General features: G+C 42.8%; 1 protein-coding gene across 6 annotated transcripts in view; it reads right to left on the bottom strand.

Annotated features, from left to right (window-relative positions):
* Positions 1–20,576, bottom strand: part of TIAM1 (T-cell lymphoma invasion and metastasis 1) — a 333,643-nt gene that overhangs the window by 229,176 nt on the left and 83,891 nt on the right. For 5 of the 6 annotated variants that reach the window (XR_002098932.1, XM_019524607.1, XM_019524606.1 and 2 more), the window contains exons 3-4: positions 15,456–15,622; positions 1,607–1,696 (exon numbers count right to left, since the gene is read on the bottom strand). The gene's annotated coding sequence lies outside the window, so the exon portion shown is untranslated. The remainder of the gene's footprint in view (positions 1–1,606; positions 1,697–15,455; positions 15,623–20,576) is intronic. The other variant, XM_019524604.1, reaches the window with a different exon arrangement.

The following is a 20,576-nucleotide window of genomic DNA, read 5'->3' as shown; positions in this document are numbered from 1 at the left end:
TAAAGATCCCCAAGGTAGGAGCCAGCACCACTTCCCTAGGAAGTTGGTTCCAGCTCCTACCCACCCTAACTGTGAAGTAGTTCTTGCGGATGTCTAATCTAAACCTACTCTCCAATAATTTGTGTCCATTGTTCCTTGTCATACCAGGGGGCGCTAGGGGAAACAGGGTCTCTCCCAAACCCTTCTGGTCCCCCCTAGTGAGTTTATAGACGGTCACCAGGTCTCCCCTCAGCCTTCTCTTGTGAAGGCTGAACAGGTTTAGGTCCTGCAGTCTTTCAATGTAGGGTCTGCCCTGTTGTCCCCGGATCATGCGGGTGGCCCTCCTCTGGACCCTTTCAATGTTGTCCACATCCCTCCTGAAATGGGATGCGCAGAACTGGACGCAGTACTCCAGCTGTGGCCTGACCAGCATCGCATAGAAGAGGAGGATCACCTCCCTGGCTCTACTTGAGTTGCACCTGTGGATGCATGACAAGGTCCGGTTAGCCCTGCCAACCGTGACCTCACATTGTCGGCCCATGTTCATCTTGGAGTCAATTACCATCTCTCTGGTTAAGATTATTAACCTTTTCCATTGTTAGATAAGTTTCAGTGGCTAATAACTTTGAACATGTACAGATCTGCTCTCCCAGGAGAAATTCTCCAGAGAGTGATTTAACCCTGGTTGCTCCCGAGTTATCTTTCTGCTGGAATGGTCATTTCTGCCTTGGGAGAAAAATCCTTAGCATCTGTACATTTGTGATTTCTCCTGGGAGTGTTGCTGCTCTCCCAGGAGAAACTGAGTATTTGTACATGGCTTCTGACAGACAAACCATTCAGGCAGAGGCCCAGGAGGTAAGACATGCAACATGTTTTGCCATCAGGTCTCATAGATATTTGCCAACAGAAGATGAACTGTGCAACTTGAGAACCTTGGGTCCCATTCCAGGTTCTGAACATAGATTCTTGCACCCAATCTTTTCCAGTCTGTCTGTCCCAGTTTCATCTCTTCTGCTGCACTCCAGCTTCTCTCCCCAGTTCCTATTTCTTTGCCTAGTCATGGTCTCCACCCAGCTCTTCATTCACTGCCTCTGGAAGCTTCCAACCCCCTTTCCCTATCAACTCCCATTATCAGAATCAGTCCCCATTCAAGCTCATGACTCAACTTACCTTTCCTCCTCCCATGTATCTCTCACTAACCCAAGCGTTGCTCCATTTTCATCTAAGTAAATCTGTTTCTTTCTCCTTCAGGCTACCTGAGCACCATCAGGGGAGTTCTATTCCTAAACCTCCCATCCCTGCTGCCTGTAGTAGCAGTTCCAGAAAAAGTCCTCCTTGTCACATTTCCCCCACACACTTCTCCAAACTGGTGCATGCTCAGTACAGGCAATCGTAAGTCACTACTGAACTACATGTATTAACTTTTCAAACACAACCATAAGTGGATAGTTTTGCTGGGGAACAGAAAAGGGTCTCTCTCTTTGGAAAATTCTGAAAGGAATTCATACTGGTAAATTCTCAAAAAAAATCAGTTCCTAAGCTTCTCAAATTAGGCCCACACATTTCACAAATCTGGCCTTATTCCCTGTTGTTCCCTAGTCCCAAAAACAGTAATAGTAACTCTTACCTCATAGGTATGTTGTGAGGATAAGTTGACTAATGTTTACAATAGATCCATTTGGTGAGCTCCATCTGTCTGTACACCACGGCAGGGATCCTGTGGACAAAAAAAAAAAAAATTGTGTGACCCTGTTAATTAATGACTGTACCATAAGATGCACACAAAAGGAAGGCAAAGTAAAGCAATACATGCAACCTGAATTCTGGCATTTTCTGGCTTCAGAGTGCTTGACTTTATAAGTTTAATAATAGTTGTTTAAAAAACTTTTTGGGTTTGCTTTTGTTTCTGTGTGTCCACACACGTGTATGCATGACTTATATAAAGCCATTTTGAAGACATCCAGTATAATAAATGTTTAATGTTTCCTGTTTAAACACTTTAGAAACATACAAAAATAAAAACAAAACAAACAATCATTTTTTCTATGTAAATTAAACAGAAGGCAAATCTATAACCAGTTGTTTGCCTGCCTGTAAAAATTTCCATATGGAAACTATTAATAACTTGCAACATTAAGGTCATTCAGAGATTTCATGTTTACAGGGAATTTTCACATTTTACTCCATCCAGGATTTCCTCTCAAAGTTATAGCTGTCTTATAAAGCTATTTTGTCTTACCTACAAAAGACTTTTTTCTTCTCTTGCAACTGTAGAAGTATACAGCAAAATCCAAGAATCCTCCAACAGCCATTTTAAATCCCCACTTGCTTTTCTGATTTAAGAATGCCTCTGATAGTACAATAATATCATACTGTACTTAGCCTTGAAAACATACAACTCCAGTTCAACAATCCTATTACATATGCTCCTAACATTTGTATTGAGGAGATTTAGCTCTCTGTTGTTTTATCTCTTTCAGAGTTTGCCAGCGGATACATTATAATAAGATGTAGACAGGTCACATCCTAATGTTCCTCTCATCCTAAAACAAATCTGGAATAAAGAAATTGGTCAAGTAGTTCTCTATATTAAAACTTTTTAATATCCCCCCCCCCTCAAGCAGAGTGACAACAGTCAATCAAACAAAATGGTGTGGCCAACTTGTGGCACACGTGCCACAAGTGACATGGGCAGCATGTTTGGGTGGCACATGACAGATTTGGGAAGAGGCAGGCAGTACAGTAGCAGATAGGAGAGAAGTAGAAAGCAGAGAAGCAGATCAGGCAGGGACCACAGAACAAGGAGTAGAAAGCAAAATAACTGAGAGGGCAGGGAGCAGAAAGCAGATGAAACAGGGGAAAGGGATCAGAGTGGTACTCAGAGAGGGATTAATTTGTGGCATGTCTGCCAAAAGGGTTGGCCCCCAATGCAGTGGGATATGCTGTTCCCCAGCTCTATCCTAGCATGCTATCACCAAGGTCATGATCTAAAAACCAACTCACACAGCCAATAGGTCCACCTCATGGGCAGACTCAAACAAGACAAGTCAGTGCAACCATTTTTACTTATAATGAGGGATCCAGATTTTCTGTGGGAAATGGAAGGGGAAAAAACACGCACTGATTTTCCCTTTTACTAGAGAAAAATGCAGATTTTTAATTTTAACAAAGTATTTTCTCTTTCTCTCTGCAGGCTGGTATAGTCCAGCCTGCAAGGGGTTGGGGGTGGTCAGCCAAGGGACGCCATATCCACCAAGAAGCCTAGAAAGCAGCTCCGGCAGGTAAGTCTGATGGGGGCGGGATTGATGCCCCCATAGAGAAGGAGGGAGGGAGGGAGGGAGGGAGTTGGGTAGTGCTGGGCTGAGGGCTTGGGGCTACAATGCGCAGCTACAGGGCACCAGCAGGGAGAGGGATGGGGCAGCAAGCACCTCATTCAGGGGGCAGGTGGGTTAGGCTGGCTCCCTATCACTGCACATGCTCCCAGGAGGGGAGAGGGGGACCTGTGACCCCCAGATCTGTGCATGGGGCAGGTGCAAGCTGCCCTCTGCAGACTCAGGGTCCTCACCCTGTTGCCCTCCCCCAGGGCTTCTGTGGCCCTAAGGGCAGGATCCGGTGCAGCAGAACAGAGCAAGGCTGGGCAGGGAAGCTCATGCAACCACTCCGACCTCCACGCTGCCCTGGCAAAAGGGCCCCTGCCTGCCCCACAGCAAGAAGGGGCACAACCCCACATCCCTGCCCCCACTGCTGCTGGCTGTACTGCTGTATTGGGTCCCACCCACCAGGCCATGGAGACCCTGGGGAAGAGGAGGGCAGGGAGTCTGAGCCCACAGTGGGCAGCCCGCACCCACCCTGCACACATCTCAGGGTTCCCCCCTTTCCCCCCAGGAGTGCGCATAGCGATGGGGAGCCCGGCCCCCCCCCCCCCCCCTCAGAGCCTACTGCAGGCAGCCCACACCTACCCCCACCACAGGCTCCACTCTGGTCATGCTGCCCATCAGGGAAGGAGAGCTGGGCTCCCCGCTCAGGCCGCAGCAGCTTCCTGCTGGCAGCAGTTAGGGCTCAGGCACAGCTGCAGGGGGCTGGAGACCCAAGTCCCTGGCCCCTTAGCCCTGGTAGCTGGGGGCCCCCTCTGGCAGGGCTGGGAGGGGACAAGGGACTGTTGGTGGGGAGTGAGGGGCACTGGCAGGGCTGGGGACCCATGGCTTGGGAATGAGGGGCCTGGACCTGTGTCCTGGTAAGCTCTGGAGACTGAGCTAAGGGGGAAGCTCTGATTTGCCATGATAAAAACCCCCAAATCAAATACCAAAATGTATAAATACTTAGAATTTATTTTACTATAGTGATTGAGGCACTGGTAGACTTCCATACTGCTTTAAAATGGTAAATCTATCAATAAAAATGGTGTTCAAATGATATCTATATGAATATAACAGCGTTTCATTTTTAATTGAAGAATTTGTGGGCAGGGAGGGTTTAATCAGGGAAAACCAGGATTTCTGCTTATAACAAGTGTTGGGATGTCATGATCAGGAGGTCCATAACAGCCTGAACAGATAAAAAGGAAAGCACCAATTTAGAAGAGCAAGCTCTGAGGCACTCAAACTCCACTCCCAGAGGAAGGAGGGGGGAGATGTGTTGACGAGAAGGCAACAGAAGAGAAGAAAAGAGAATGGCAATGTGGTATAGAGAGGAAAGGAGAGTACACAGATGGAAGAAAACATGTTCTACAGGTCAGGGGTCAGTGACGAGTGCTACAACGTCCCACTTTCTTGAGGGGGTGGAAAGTGAAGGCACTTTCACATACTGCACTACTACTTACCCCTCAAGCCTGCACACAATTCCTTTACCCTCTGAATAGCACCAGCTGTCCAGCAGCTTTCCTTTCCAAGCTTCCCTGATTCTATCAGCTTAGGGTACTACATGTTTATGTCATTATTTCTAGTAAGAAAGCTTGCAGCCTCTATAAAATGTCCCAAGGATGCGTGCTCCCTTTTCGCTCCCTCTCCTGTTTTTTATTCCAAGTGCATTTTTCCAGGCTCCCATTATATCTGCCTCTCCCGAATTACCCTCCACTAGGTTCAGCACCTAAAACCTGCTTAATATTTCATCATTTATCCACCGACTGGGGTCCCCTCCCTTTTACTGCTGTACCTTTTTCTGTATAAAAGTTAGGTAATCATTGCCTCTTACCTCATCTCACTGTTCTCATATTATGCCTCCACTACACCCCCTTGACAACTCATACTTTAGTCACTGTTAACAAGCTTGAAACAAGACACGTCTCGCCAGTCAACCTGTCCTCTATCACCATGAAATGTCATTCCATCTGTCTACATTTGCTTCCTCAGCTTTTCTCAAACTGCAAGCCAGGGACAAGCAATGGTGCTGACAGCCATGTCTAGGAACTGCTTTTCAGCACTTCATCATCTGTACCGTGGTAATGCCTATGGGCCCCAGCCAAGTACTACCAGGCACTACACATACAATGGGAAAAGTGGAGGATTGAAAGGTAGGGTAGATGGGTAGAAACTACAAACTAGTTATACAATGCATTGATATAGATATGTATGTACTGAGTCTTGCTAAGATTTAAGAAGTGTAAGCCATTGTGCCAGTCTATTTTACTTTCAATACAATGCACTGCAGCTATTATAAAGCTAATGGCTACAATAATATTGGGGGTGGGGAGGGGGAAGCTGAAGTTTATTAGCATAGCTTTCAAACCACTTGGCTTACTAAAATAAAAAACACACCACTTTCTGGTACTAAATTAAAAAAGAAATACCCAAAAAAGAATTCTAAGCACTGCTATGGGAATCAGCCTGAGCCATTAACAGCAGCTCCTATCATGTTCTTCCCTCTCAATCACGTGAAAAGTTTGCTTAGGACAATCTTCATATTTTTCAAGAATTTAGCAACACTGCTTGGGTTCAAGCATCCATCAGATCTTTAAAAAATTAATATAGCACTCTACCACACAGCAAACTATTTCAATTAGTCATGCCCTAGTTCTGCTAATGCTAATATCATCCTGTGAAAAAATGGCACAGCATGTATAAAGATCATTCCAGCTCTTCTGCTAAACAGTATGGGCAATGTAACAATGTAGGAATGACTTGGAGACTCTGTCTTTAACTGTTTTGTTTGTTTTGCTCTTTTCCCCACTTCCTGTTCACCCCAGTCTGACTCATAGGTGTTCCTTTTACAGTCTCTAACCCCCAACCCCATCATTTCCTGCCTTGGTCTCTCATCCTCTTCCTCCCCCATCCTCTTCCTCCCCCTTATCCTCCAGCCACTCTCTCTCATCTGGCTGTTTTCCACCAGTCCATCAACACAATCTTTGTCCTCTAGTGTAAAAGCCACCTGCCTTTCCAAATACTATCCTTTCTCCCTCCTACTCCCTCCCCCTCCAACCATCTCCAAAAACTTCATGCATGCTGTCCACACATAATTCCTTCAATGGTTCTACTCCTGCTCCACCTTCAGGATACTTTGTGCAATGCCTACCTCACTACAGCTAACCTGACCAAAACTAAGATGACCTCTTTGCTAAGTCAAACGTGGAGTCCCTTCTTATTTTCTTGATCACTACTCCCTTCATCAAAAGACACTAAATTACATGGACCTTACCATCTCCTACAATCAACCTCCCCAACACTTCAGATTCTGTCCAAGTTTCCAAGGGTCCATTCTCTTTCTGCCTTGCTAGCCACTCATTTTAGTGGCTTCCAGACCTACTGGTCAGTAGCCTCCCTCAGAATGGTCTTCCGACTCCTTCACTCTACAACGGCTTCTTAGAGAACTGTGTCTACTCCTATGCTTCAAAGTGGTATGAATCTATGAAAAAAAATAAATTCCTAAATTTCTCTCTACCGCTCCAGCCAGGGTTGCTTCCCGCACTGCTTGATCAGCCATCTCCTCCAACATATCTCAATGCTACCTCACACAACCTTTCTGGAAACACAGCTTCTTGTTTTTCTTCATAACCTCTCTCCACCACTTCATTTCCTGGTTCACTTTGATGGCATCTGAGAACCTATCAGAGCACTTAAACACCACGCAAAATATTAAATACAAAACCAAACAGCACTTCTCCCTCACCAGGCTTTCAGGCCAGACAGGACTGTATTGAGACAGGGCTTTTCTTATTATTACGGTAAATCATTTTGGAGACAGTTTAAATGCAATTCATGCCTTGTGTTGAATGCAACCATACTAAGATAGTCTCATCTTTCCAGCACAGAGTTCCATAGCCTGAGTCCTACCATTTAAAACATGCTCTTTTCCCAGTCTATCAAGCAGGCACACTTGGGCAGAGGCTAAGAGTGGTCATGGAGAATCAAATTTGGTTATTCCTTCCAATGCCTTCGGTTTTCTTCCTCCTTGGCCTCATCAACTCTTTGTTGCTTCCATTCAGCCCAAAATGGTACCAGTAAAGTCGCTGCCCTTTCCCAGCACTTAAGACCCTTGTATTCCCTAGAGACTGCTCCCGTGCTGAACCAAAAAGAAGCACTGATTTCTTTCATCTGTGATCTACTGGAACCGTGTCAAGCAAAAATGTTACTTCAACCTGGTTGAAGCCTCTGGGTGATATCACAACTTTTAAGTGTTAACAATAGCTATGAATCCTTTCACTGGATGCCTGTCTGTTATCACCTCAGATTCCCACTCCTCAGCCTTATCTACAAAGCCTTACACATCAATACTACAGTGACACACATTTCATACTCACTTCATACAATGAAACTTACTGCAGATTTTTAGCAGTAAGTCAATTAGCTACTGGAGTAACTCACCTAGGGGCACGAAGAACTCCCCAGCACTTCAGTTTCTTAGAAAGCAATCCAGCCTTGATTCAAAGAAAATAAAAGGTACGCTACAGCTCAAAACAGGAGCCATTAGCTTAATGCAGGCATTATTAGATGCGGTTCTTCAGTCTGTGTCATGCAGAAGGTCAAGTTAGATGATCAGAATAGTCCCTTCCGGCCTTACACTTTAAGAATCTATCAAATATATCAGGAGACAGAATTCCCTGCTTGCATTCCTATCCTTCTCCAGCACTAGCTCTGTGCTGCTCCCAATTATCTCTTGTTCCTGCTTCTTTTGTCTCCTGCTCCTGTTCTTGGCTCTGCACCTTCTATCACACTGTTCCCTACATTCTTTCTTCCTACCTGCTAACCAGCCTTTCACACTTCCTTCAAACCCACTACTTACGTGGGTTGATCTCCAGTTCCTTTTTTTTTCTAAACTGCTGTCCATTTTTGTACTATCCATTCACTTCAAGACAGGGACAGTCCACGGAGTTTTATGTCCTTCTGTAAAGCTCTCTTAACAAAAGAGATCTTGGTTTTCTCAGATAAAAAAAGAAATCCTCAATTTTTGGATTAGAAAAAGTAACCCAAGTCCACATTTTTGGCGTTAAAATGAAACACCACAGATGCACCACATATTTATATGTGGTGTTTCATTTTAAAAATCACTAAAAATGTGGATTTGGGTTACTTTTTTTAATACAAAAAATTTTCAAAATGACACACACACACACTCCGTTTCATTTTGACCAAGGAAAAATTTAGATTTGGGGTTATTTCTTTAATCCAAAGATTGGGGATTGGTTTTTAAATCAGAGAAAGCCAGGATCCCTGATGATTAATAGTTTCTCACCAAAAAGGCAGCTATATAATTTTGTTAAACCAGATTATTTCCTTTATTGTTGTATGTACTATAGCATTGACCACCATAAATAAAAGTTCACAATCCTGGATACATTATTATTTTAAAAGTAAAAAATAGATCAATTAAAACTGAAGGCAATATGGTTCAATTGGTGGAGCACTAGGCAATCAAAAAAGACCTATTCCCAGCTCTACTACAGCTGCTTTGAGTGATCTTTGGCAAGCAGTGTCACTTTTCAGCACCTCAATTCTTCTATTTAAAAAAAAAAAACGAAACAGAAAAAGTCTCCCCATTTTAATGGAGGAATTGGTCCCATGCCTTTCTTTGCTAAGTACTTAGAGATCCACAGATGAAACTGCTATAAAATAGGTAAGTATTATCCATGCGTCTAATAGTTTTATGCTGTTATTCATCACTGTAGTATCTGACCAACTTGTATGTAAAAAACAAAAACCCAAAAAAACCCAAACCAATAGCGAAGCGCCTAATAAATTCCACAAAGCCTCTGGCCCTTTCTAAGATAAGACGCTATTTAATCTAGGACTTGGGTTTTTAATGCATTTATCTGAATTTAAGACAACTTAAAATTTAAAATGACAGCTCCCCCAACCCCCTCCAGTGATTAGATTCTATACATGGAAATTATAAATATGTTAATATGTTATAATTTTTCATGTATTGAATCTAATTATTAGAGGGTTGTCTTAAATACATCCCCCCACCCTGCCCTTCAAGCAGGGGGCAAGGAACACACACACAACACCTCTCATGCAGAGCTTGGTCATAGAAGGTGAACGGTCATAATGAACAGACTGTCAGTTTAGGTGCCACTTAAGTCCTAAGACTCCACATGCTGGCCTTCACAGGGAAGATTTCATCAAAATTTACAGAAAAAGGGGAATTATTCAGTTTGCGGCAGTAAGAGAGAAATGAGATTTAGCTTGATAATGCAGCTGTCAGTGGGATTCTGAGATGTCACTCCTACACTGAGCAGATGCAATTTATTCACTTCTCATTTTAGAAGAATGTATAAAAGTTTCTTTTAATTGATGCAAAATACTCAATGCCTGGTGCCTCATTTGTAAAGCACTCTCTCTCCTCTCTTGAACTCCTGATGCCCAGAGGGCACAGCTAAAGCACACTTTAAATAAATGAGAATGCTGAAGTTAAAATTTTAAAATAATTTCTCTTTGTGGCATTTTTAGTATATTTTTATTCTTCTTAAAAACTATTTTCCGAAGGCCAACCTACCACAACGATTTTTTTTTAAATAATTTTTTTTTTTTTTTGAGAAAAACTGGTTTTACCCACCACTAACACTAAACCAAATAAAAGAAATCCAAACACTACAAGTCCTTAAGTTAACATTTTAGACCCCAATCCTGAAAGCACTGACATGTAAGCAAACTGATGAAGTTACTTAACAGCCGAAATACTCTTACAGTATAGCTCTGGTTTGCTTTTGTTTTTAAACAAAAATGGACTAACTATCACTTGAACTAACAATATAATAAGCACATGTGCAGGCATTTAAAGCCCTCTCAGAGGCAGTGGTGATAGGACCTCTAGACTGGTTTGTTTTACAACTAGCTCCTTTAATACTCTGAGGACATCCTATTTTTTAAATCCAGTTTTGAGTTGAAACATTGCCTCCAAATCAACAAAGCCTCCCAAAACCTCCCTACATCCTTTCACCCAATCCCTTTTCCTTCCCCCAACATTATCTGGATGACCAGATAATCCCTGCAAGGTGACCCCAAAGGTCATCAAATCTGTGAACTCACGTATCAGGGAATAGTATGCAGGGAAGGAGTTCATCTGTCAAAGATTCACTGAAGGGACCCACATTAGATGGTCCCTTGCCATGGTAACAAAGCCTGCTCCCATGGGGACTTTTGACACTGACCTCCATGAGACTAGATTTGAGCATTTAACTGAGGGTTCTCCTAAAACATGCTAAAGCACAACTCAAATCTGCAACCACTTACATACACGTTTAACTTAACGTGCCAGATAAAAGAAAGCCAAATCAGGATTGTTTTCCCTCCATTCAGTCAGGCAGTTTGAAAATTAGCTTAGATGATGACAGTATTTGTTCTAAGGCTGAGCTTGTAGAACTACAAAATTCACTGAAATCAATTTTTCTTTATCATCCATTACGCCCCCGAGGCACTAAATTTGGCTTGTTTAAAAAAAAAAACGACGACTTTGTAGTTCTTTAAATCGTTGTTCCACTATTTTCATAGGAGCTTGGATCTTTCTTGGATTTAAGGAGGATACACTTTATCTATGCATCTGTTAATCAAGTTGGTATCTCAGGTTCTCAGTTTCATCGCGACAGGCAAAACAAAACATGCTGTTTATTACACTCCACATACTTAAATTGTCTTTGACTACAAACAATTGGCAGACTTCCTTCACAAAATTCATGGAAGAGGAACATCAGCATTAACCATCGCAATCAATTGCAACACTCAAGTTAAAATTATTCAAGTAAGGTTAGAGTGCAGAAAAGTACATCAGGGATCAGATTCCTTCATTTATTTATTATGTTCAATACAGTCATGTCATAAAGGGTTCATGACACTGCAAGCACACCAAGTGCAACTGAAATGACCTTTAGTCATGAAGCCTCTTCTGTTGCTGTCTAAAAGTAATTCCTATAGTTTTAATTTCATGCGAGTTCTGTCCGTCTCAGGGAACAGGGCTGTTCCTGCCCTGCCTTACATCATATGTTGTGTTCACCTGTGCAAAGGTTGTGCAAAAATCCCCTATCAGAATTCTTCTCTCACACAACTGGTAGAGGTTCATGCTCGCTGTCGCAGATGTAAATGATGACTTAAGAGTGCAGAACAGCAGGCCATTTGGCCCAGAATCTTCTTCCCTCTCTAATGGGCAGTCTTCATATCGGCCTCTCCAATTCTTTATCCAATTTGCCTAAGTAACAGTTCAAAGCTCTGCAGTTCAAACTTTTAGTTTTGCTGATACTAAAATTCAAGAGGGTTTTTTCCCCATGTAACATGGGGGAATGCCCTTCATCTTAGATTCCAGCATGAGGCAGTGGGGGCAGGGGAGCAGCAGGCAGCTGCTGCAACTCTGGCCCCAAACTTATGGGCCCCAAAGTATGGCCCCATTGCAATACTTTCCTTTTGGTTGCTTTCTCTAGCATTTTGCTCCTGTTCGCACCAGGTCACATTTATGCCTGGATTACAATCTTTACACTCAGTACCATGTAAGTGGCATCCAGGAAAGAAACTGCACTTCAAAACAATATTCCTTCCCTCCTTTCCCCTCTTTCCAACACAGCACAGGTGATATACCCACAACACAATCCCATTGTCTCAGCGGCACTAGACTGTGCCCTGGGACCACAGTCAAGACCTCATGGTGTGCCTGCTATTTATCCCACACCTCTTTACCACACCACGGCCAAGTACCAAGCAGACTATGTGGGGGCACAGAAAAGGGAATCTTATACCTCCCCATGCACTTGCATGGTCCTGTAGGTCAAATTGTACCCTGGTCTTTCACCTGCAAGTTCTTGGAGGCTGGAACTCCGTCTTCATGTGTTTGAAGTACCTAGAATACCACAGGCCCTTCACAATGATGCAAAAGCATTCAAGATGAGATAGCTACTTTTTAATATTGGCAATGTTTCCAGAGTATGGATGTGTAGCCAGACCCTCCACATTGAGAATTCATTCACTCATTAAAAACAGAAGAGTCTCACAACATACCTTGATGTTTGCAATGAAACACATGCTTGGACGTATGCAATAAAATGAAATATTAAGCAACATGGAGGCAAGATTTGGCTCTTTAGAATATTATTCAGTAAAGCTTTAAGAGTGGATCCACTTGCAAAGTAGCCATTTTATTCACTGGATTCTAAAATTGACATGAGGAAGGCAAAAGGCAGTAAAAGGACCAAAGACACTTTAGATCAGAAAGCAGAGAAACAGTCATAGTATCCTTGAAAACATTTTTACCATAATGAATAACATTAGAACCATTAACACGGACTTAGTCCAACATGTACCATACTTATTTATGCAGATGGTATCTAGCGTACAAAATAATAGTGCTACAGCGGAAAGCCAAAAATCACCTGCAGCTTTTGACTCCTTAAAGTTTGGGGGTTTTACCCCCCCAAAAAAAATTGGTGCAAATTCAGTAATAAATGTTGTATTTTTTGGAACTAAAAGCACATAATGTAGAGAGACAAACTTCTGGAAGCTAAATATATAATGGCAGAAATACCCAGGAGAATGAGGCTAATTTTTAAACTATTTGATTTTATCCTTCATTCTGTAACGCATTTATAAAAGTAAATCAGCATCTGACATTTCACTATGATCTTATTAGTTGCCCTTATATGTTTGTTAATACAGAAATCTATGTGATTTCGCATCCTAGAAAAGGTATCTGTGCAATGTCATCTTACATTTAAGATGAAGCATGTACCATTGTGTTGTTTTGGATTTTTTAATGTTACAGCTGTATTTGATAGGAGGAAAGGATGGATGGATAAACAATTCAGTGATACTTGAGAAAATCTTTAGGTCATGCAGATGAAGATACGAGTAAGAAAACCCCATGCTTCACAGTGAAATCCAATCACTACACAATTCAGGAAGTAAACTTAACCATGTAGAGAGTTGCACTTTTCTCTTCCCCTTCCTCAATGCACAACAAGCACTGGTCATTGCTGGACATAGGCCTTCAGACCCAGAACAACAGTCTGATCTATAATTAATTACTTTGTTTAAAAGTATACAAGAGGAAAAAAAAGCACATATTTATTGTTCATGCCAAAGGCTGTTTAGTGGTCAAAGTGAAATGAGTTAATGGTCATGGGGTGCAACGCAAAGCCCTCTTAAGTCAATGAAAAGACTCCCATTTACTTCAACCAGTTTTGGATTAGATCCGTAAAAAGTAGTTCGTAATTGAAAGCAGTCTACTTCATGAATCCACCCACACAGTTGGAAGTCCTGGTGCCATCACTGGCCATCTCAGCAAAATCTGCAGAGAACAGACTGTCTTCACAGGCAGGGACCTACCAAAAATCACGGTTTTGCAATTTTCACAGAAACTGTGAAATCAGTAGCTCCCCCATGAAAAAGCCTGGCCCCTGTGAAAAAATGCAAAAAAACAGACGAGCAGTAGGGGGGAGAGGGGATAAATAAAGGAAGCTGCAAACAGAAATGGTGGCAAGCCCTGGCATCCTGAAGGACAGGGTGGAGTGCAGCAGGCCCCACCATGATTCTGGCCAAGGGGCCCTGCAAGTCCTGCCCCTCCTCACAGATTGGCAAATGGCCAAGCAGATCGAACCAAAACCTTTTCAGCTGAAAAGGTTTTCATCAGAAAGTGACAAATTTTTTGAAACCAAAGTGTGCTGGAGCACACCACTTTCAAAAAAACATGTTGTCAGGAGAAGTCTCTCAGATTGAGGAAGAACAGAATAGCTAATAGCTTAGTGGTCAAGGCACACATCTTGGACCCAAAAAAACAGGTTCAAGAATGGCTTTATCTTAGGTCTTCCACATCCCAGGTGAGTATCTTGATGACCAAGGTTATTCAGTGGTTTGAGGTGGGCCTCTCCACATCATTTTTCAGGGGAGATGGCAGCCTATGAACAACTGTTTCATCCCAGTGCAGAATGGGAAGATTTCCAAAACCTTGAAAAGGTTTGCAGGGAAAGATAACCATTTCTTGCCTCAAACCTAATGAGAAGTTCTGTACAAACCTACTTGTGATGCGATGCCACATTATTTTAATCTGCTCTCCCTGAATGTGTATTAAAAATGAAAAGAAAAACCAAGGAAATATATATTTAAAAATATATAAACTTCAAAAAAAAAAAAAAAAGAATAGTTTAAAGAAAGAACAAGGGGATTAAATGAGATGAAGTGATATAGAAAACAATTTAAGATGAATATGAGTGAGTGAGTGAGTGAGTGAGTGAGTGAGTGAGTGAGTGAGTGAGTGAGTGAGTGAGTGAGTGAGTGAGTGAGTGAGTGAGTGAGTGAGTGAGTGAGTGAGTGAGTGAGTGAGTGAGTGAGTGAGTGAGTGAGTGAGTGAGTGAGTGAGTGAGTGAGTGAGTGAGTGAGTGAGTGAGTGAGTGAGTGAGTGAGTGAGTGAGTGAGTGAGTGAGTGAGTGAGTGAGTGAGTGAGTGAGTGAGTGAGTGAGTGAGTGAGTGAGTGAGTGAGTGAGTGAGTGAGTGAGTGAGTGAGTGAGTGAGTGAGTGAGTGAGTGAGTGAGTGAGTGAGTGAGTGAGTGAGTGAGTGAGTGAGTGAGTGAGTGAGTGAGTGAGTGAGTGAGTGAGTGAGTGAGTGAGTGAGTGAGTGAGTGAGTGAGTGAGTGAGTGAGTGAGTGAGTGAGTGAGTGAGTGAGTGAGTGAGTGAGTGAGTGAGTGAGTGAGTGAGTGAGTGAGTGAGTGAGTGAGTGAGTGAGTGAGTGAGTGAGTGAGTGAGTGAGTGAGTGAGTGAGTGAGTGAGTGAGTGAGTGAGTGAGTGAGTATCTCACGAGTGAATTACTAAAACTGTAGAATGGCCTCCAAAGGGAAGTGATGAAAATCAATTCCAGGCAAACATCCTGCAGTGGCAGAGCACAGACTTGTGACCTAATACGACTTAAGACATCTCTGGATTCTCCATCCAATTAATAGAACGGATTTGAGGATTTCTTTAAGTGGAGAGATTAGGAAGAGAAAATATTCAGGCTCTGAAGACATCTTAAATATTGTTATAAGCCTAAATGTGTTGAATGTCACAAAATTCTCAACAAAAACAATACATACCATATCCAGAAGAGATAGGATCTCCTTAACTGTTTTCCTGCTCTGTAATCAAGGAGCGTGCTGCTTCAGGTAGAGGGTCCAACAACATCAGTTCATGTAGCTAACATAAAATGCAGCATTCCTTATCATGGCAACACATCTCTGCACACGATTGTTCACATAACAAGCTGTAAATGAAATCACACACATGGATACACAGCAGAAACACTTTGGCTTAAACATTTTTTATTATGTAAACATGGCTGAGAGAAGCCTTATTCTCTATGCAGAGAATCCATTTTACTTACAGTAGAATAAGCCTTATTTTATTCAATTATCTAAAAGAAACTCAGCCTTTAACTTACTGGAGAGAGTGTAACATCCGCAGTTTCAAAATGCTATGCCATTTTTCAATATTTTTGGCAATTGGATAGGCTATTATTAGAAATATATCTGGTTGCTAGGAAGACTCTGGCAATGACACATACCATCCACAAAACAGAGTCTGTTTAGTGAATCAGAAAGAGGGGGGGGGGAGGAAATCAAGATTAGGAAGGAACATAATAATATCCATCAAAAGCAAAATTATATGCAATGTATGTGGACATGAACAGCAAACACCATAAACACATATGCATATACAAATTAAGATCTTTAGTGGGACCTATGAAATAGAAAGGTCAAAAATCCTAATTAAATGCCAGAATTCTTTTTAGATACATGAAGAATGGACTGCTAGTTTTGCTAACAGAAGCAACTAAGAGAAAATCCATACTGCACAGAAACATAATTATGACTGAATCCAACCACAAGAGGAACATTTCTGGCAAACAGAGGTGTTTACTTTTAGTCATTTATGTCTATACCTAAAACACTCATATAGGCCTGACCACTCCAAATCATCACCTCACAAGCATTTATTCGCACAACCACTCCCCTATGAAAGAACGGTACCTCTCTGACAAAGAAGCAGAGAGAGATTAAGCAACCTAATGAAAGTCGTAGCTTAAATCTGTCTCACAGCTGGGAGATGACCCTAGATGTTCAAAATCCCAGTCCAGTGTTTCAAATCACAAGGGAGTGAGCCCTAACTGTAGCCCTCTAGGAGCTCCATATAGGGGCATCCTTCCAGCAAGTTTGGAGTTGCCATGACATGTGTAAATTGATGCTACATGCATCTGAAATGTTACATGTCCATGGTCTTGTGTACTCCATAAAGAAAATGACACCCCCCCTCTAAATACGTACTGTGCTTTCATCTAAAATGTGAGAGTTTACATTACAAAGACAATAAAGAAAGGCCACAGGCTTAATATCACTATAGACTTTAGCAAAGAAAGGATATAATAGTTTACTGATGCTATTAATGATTTAAATCACTGATTCAGCCAAAGCAAAAAAGTAACACTATTTGTACATCACTGACATTTCTGTTTGGGCTTTACTACCCTCTCTCCTGGTTAACATCGTATCTAAGTAAGACCAAATTATCAGAAAGCATGCATAACAAATTCAGGAAACTAAAGCTACTCTTTGTATGTGAATGTTTTGCATGTCCTAAGAAAGATGTTGTAATTAAAAGAAATAGCTCCCTTATGACACAGAACAGAGAAGGTTTAATTATGCTTTTAACTGTTGGGGATGAGAGACTCACATCACATCAACAGTTCTCCAAAATCATGTAACATCTGCCTAGTAAGATTTAAATGGGATGCAAGTGGGCTCCACTCACAATAAATGTGTCACTAAAATGCTATTTAAACCAATATTTTTCTATTATTTACTTATGAAGTAAAGAGTTTCAGTCCTCAGTCCTGTGACATTCAAATGCCACAGAAGTTATGAATAGGATGAAATGCATTTAACCATTCTTCACGCCAGCAAGCAAGCCTGTTGGTATCACAGAAAAGAGGACAAGGATCAAATAGTCATGAAGCCTAAAAACTGTTCCTTGTCAACTAAAGGAGGTGACCACAGGTCAAAGTGAAAGCATATGGTGCATTCCTTAGACCAGTAATGTTCAATTAGGGTGTCACGGCACCCTGGGTGCCTTGAAATACTTTCAAGGGTACCCCAGGGTGCCACACAATGTTAGCACCACTAGGTGTGCAAATATGATTCACAAGAAAACCCCAGAGATTTCAAATAGCATTAAGAACAGTCTGTTCTGTTGTGGTCTTTCCAAGTTTGTTGCAACAGAAAAAACATTCTATATAATTTTACTGTAGTCAAAAACCAAGTGACAACTAAGAGCTGGCATTTTCTGAGGGTGCCTCAAGTCTAAAAAAGTTGAGAACTACTGCACTAGACACAACTGGGAGCCCTCTAGAAGCTTAAGTAATCTCTCTAAGCTCCCATGCATATCACCCAAAAACTAGGAAACTTAATCAGATATCATTTCACTTCTGCATATCAGACAAAATATTAAAATGAAACGATATTAGTCACAGAAATTTTCATTGAAGTATACAGACTTCCTTATCTATCTTTGGCCTGGAGTGTTCTCTCATACATAAATGCAAGATAGAAATATTTCTTGCAAAGCCCCTGCCTGTTCTTGTGAAAAGAAAAAAAAAAAAAGGATTGCTGTTTATACAACATAATTTCCTACTCTCTGTAGAAAATTCCACTGCAAAAGCTTTGGGAGACACTGGCTTTTCTGAATTTGAGGGCAAAGTCAGAAAGGAATGAACCATAGGAACAAAGTATTCTGTGCGGCACCATCCTTCTACAACTGCACTGGAAGTGCAGGAAATAAAAACTGCTCAATGCTCTATTGGCTCCCTGTGAAGTCCCTCTTTTGCCCCAAATTGGCGACTTGGGATGGGACTCAAGACACGGCAGAGCAGCTGACATATTGGAAATATATTAAGGGGCAGAATCAAGAGCTAGGAGGGCTAGGCTAAGATCAAGTTCAGGATATCTTCAAATCTCTGTCATCTGTAGAACAGAGAGACCTCCAACAGTTTTCCTGTTCCTCAAGCCACGTTCCAAAACGAAGTAATTATGTGAGGCTACCCCAACACATCATACAAAATTGAGAATAATATATACATCACATTACACGCAACCACATGGAAGTAAAACACTCAAAGCATTATGTTCTTCTTAGCTTTCTTATGATGCATCTAATGCCCTCATTCTGTTTTGCACATGGAACAAAATTTTCAAAGCAACAAGTTTTTTGGGGGTTTTTTAAATATCATGTACATGTATACAGACATGCACTATACATGCATACAGACATACTGTACTACTCTTACAGGTCTTGATTCTTCAAACAGGGACACTAACAGACTCAAACCCATGTCAACATGTTTTATACGTAAGATGGCAGCTCCAATTTATTCTATTAGAGGTAGAAATTTTATATAGAATTTAAGGGAAGAAAGAACAGATGGACTGTGCAATGGTCTATCTGTACCGAGCCCTACAGACAACACAGTTTGCCACTTCTTCCATCATCCTTAAAAAAAAAAAAAAAAAATGCCAGCCTAGCGACTTGGACATTAGGGCTGTGCGAAGCTTCGGTTGTTGATTCGATTCGGCAGAGGTTTTGCCTGATTCTGCGGCCGAATCTCCAAATCCAAATTGAATCAGGAGACCCTTTAATCTCTCAGAATCGAATCGGAACCCTCCAAATCGATTCGGAGAGAGATTTGATGATTCAGACGTAGACACAGCTTTAAATGTTTTTTCTAAATACCTCAAGGTACCAGGCAGCTTGTGACGGCTGAGATGGTGGAGTGGATGGAGCATCCCATGGGAGGGTGGCGGTGGGGGGCCCCAGCACACTCGGCAGTGGACGCAGAAGTGGACCAGAAGCAGTTCCGGTCCACTTCCGGGTCTGCCACAGAGCACACAAGGGACCTACCCCCCATTTTGGCAACTGGTGCCTCCAGGGTCTGGCAGGGCGGGGGCGGGGGGGCACTCAGGGTCCAATTGCCAAGCTGGGCCCCCCCACACGCTCGGTGGCAGACCCAGAAGTGGACCGCACTCCTGTGGGACACTCCATCCACCCCAGCATCTCAATGTTCACGAGCCATACCTGGTACCTCGAGATATATAGAAAAAACATTTTAAAAACTGTCTATGGCCAAAATCGCCGATTCTCCGAAATTGAAATCGAATCAGGACAGTGATCCAAATCAACAAATTAGAATCGCTGTCCCCTGAATTGGGCCCCAATCTGAATCCAAATTGAATACAACCCAGTTTGCACACCCCTATTGGACATTACCCTGGAAGTCAGGAACCCCGAGTTCTACTTCCAGCTCCATCGCTAACCTCCCAGGTGCTGGTAGACAAGTCAATTCATCTCTCTCGAGCCCTTGCTTCCCTTCCCATTGTTTGCCTGTCCAGTCTATTTAGGTTACAACTCCCCTGGAACATGAATTTTCTCGATCACGTGTTTATACAGTAGGGCTGTGCGAAACAGCTATGTTTCACTTCAATTTTGGATTTGGCCGTTTCAGAGGATAGTGATTTGTTTCAGTGTTTTGGATCACTGCTCTATTTCAAATTCAGCCGAATCTGCTGTGGAGTTTTGATGCTGTTTCGGAGATTCAGATCGGCCAGGGAAAGGCAGGCAGAGCCAGGTGGCTGCAGGTTCTCCCACGGCTCCTCCGGCTGTACCTGCCTCTCCCTGGGCAGGGGGAGCAGGAAAAGCTCCCATGGCAGCCCTGCTCAGCCTCATCCCCCACCCGGCCCAGTCTAGTCCTGGCACTTTAAAAAAGCCCCGCAGTCACTGACTGCAGGAGCGGCGATTGGGGCCTCTGGGCGCTCGTGACAGAGCCTGCACAGTAGGGGGCAACAGGGATCACCCCCTCCCCCTGCTTGGTACCCATGCAGCAGCTGTCACATTGCATGGGTATAGCGCGGTGCAGCAGGGCACCATGCACTGTCTGGGAGCTAGGTCCACTGGGGCTGAGTGCTGCCGGGCACCGAGCAACTGCTGGAGCCACCCCGGCTCCCAGACAGCACACAGCAACCATGCCATGGGGCAACTGCCACATGGGTGCCAGGCGGGGAAGAGCAATCCCCAATGCCCCTCCACTGGATGGGGGAGCTCTGCCATGAGCGCCCAGAGGTCCCAATCACCACTCCTGCAGCCAGTGACTGCAGGGCTTTTTTTTTATTTTT

Source organism: Gavialis gangeticus, unplaced genomic scaffold (assembly GCF_001723915.1).
Source record: "Gavialis gangeticus isolate Ggan-Ray unplaced genomic scaffold, GavGan_comp1, whole genome shotgun sequence".
NCBI lineage: Eukaryota > Metazoa > Chordata > Crocodylia > Gavialidae > Gavialis > Gavialis gangeticus.
This window is presented reverse-complemented; position numbering and strand designations above follow the sequence as displayed.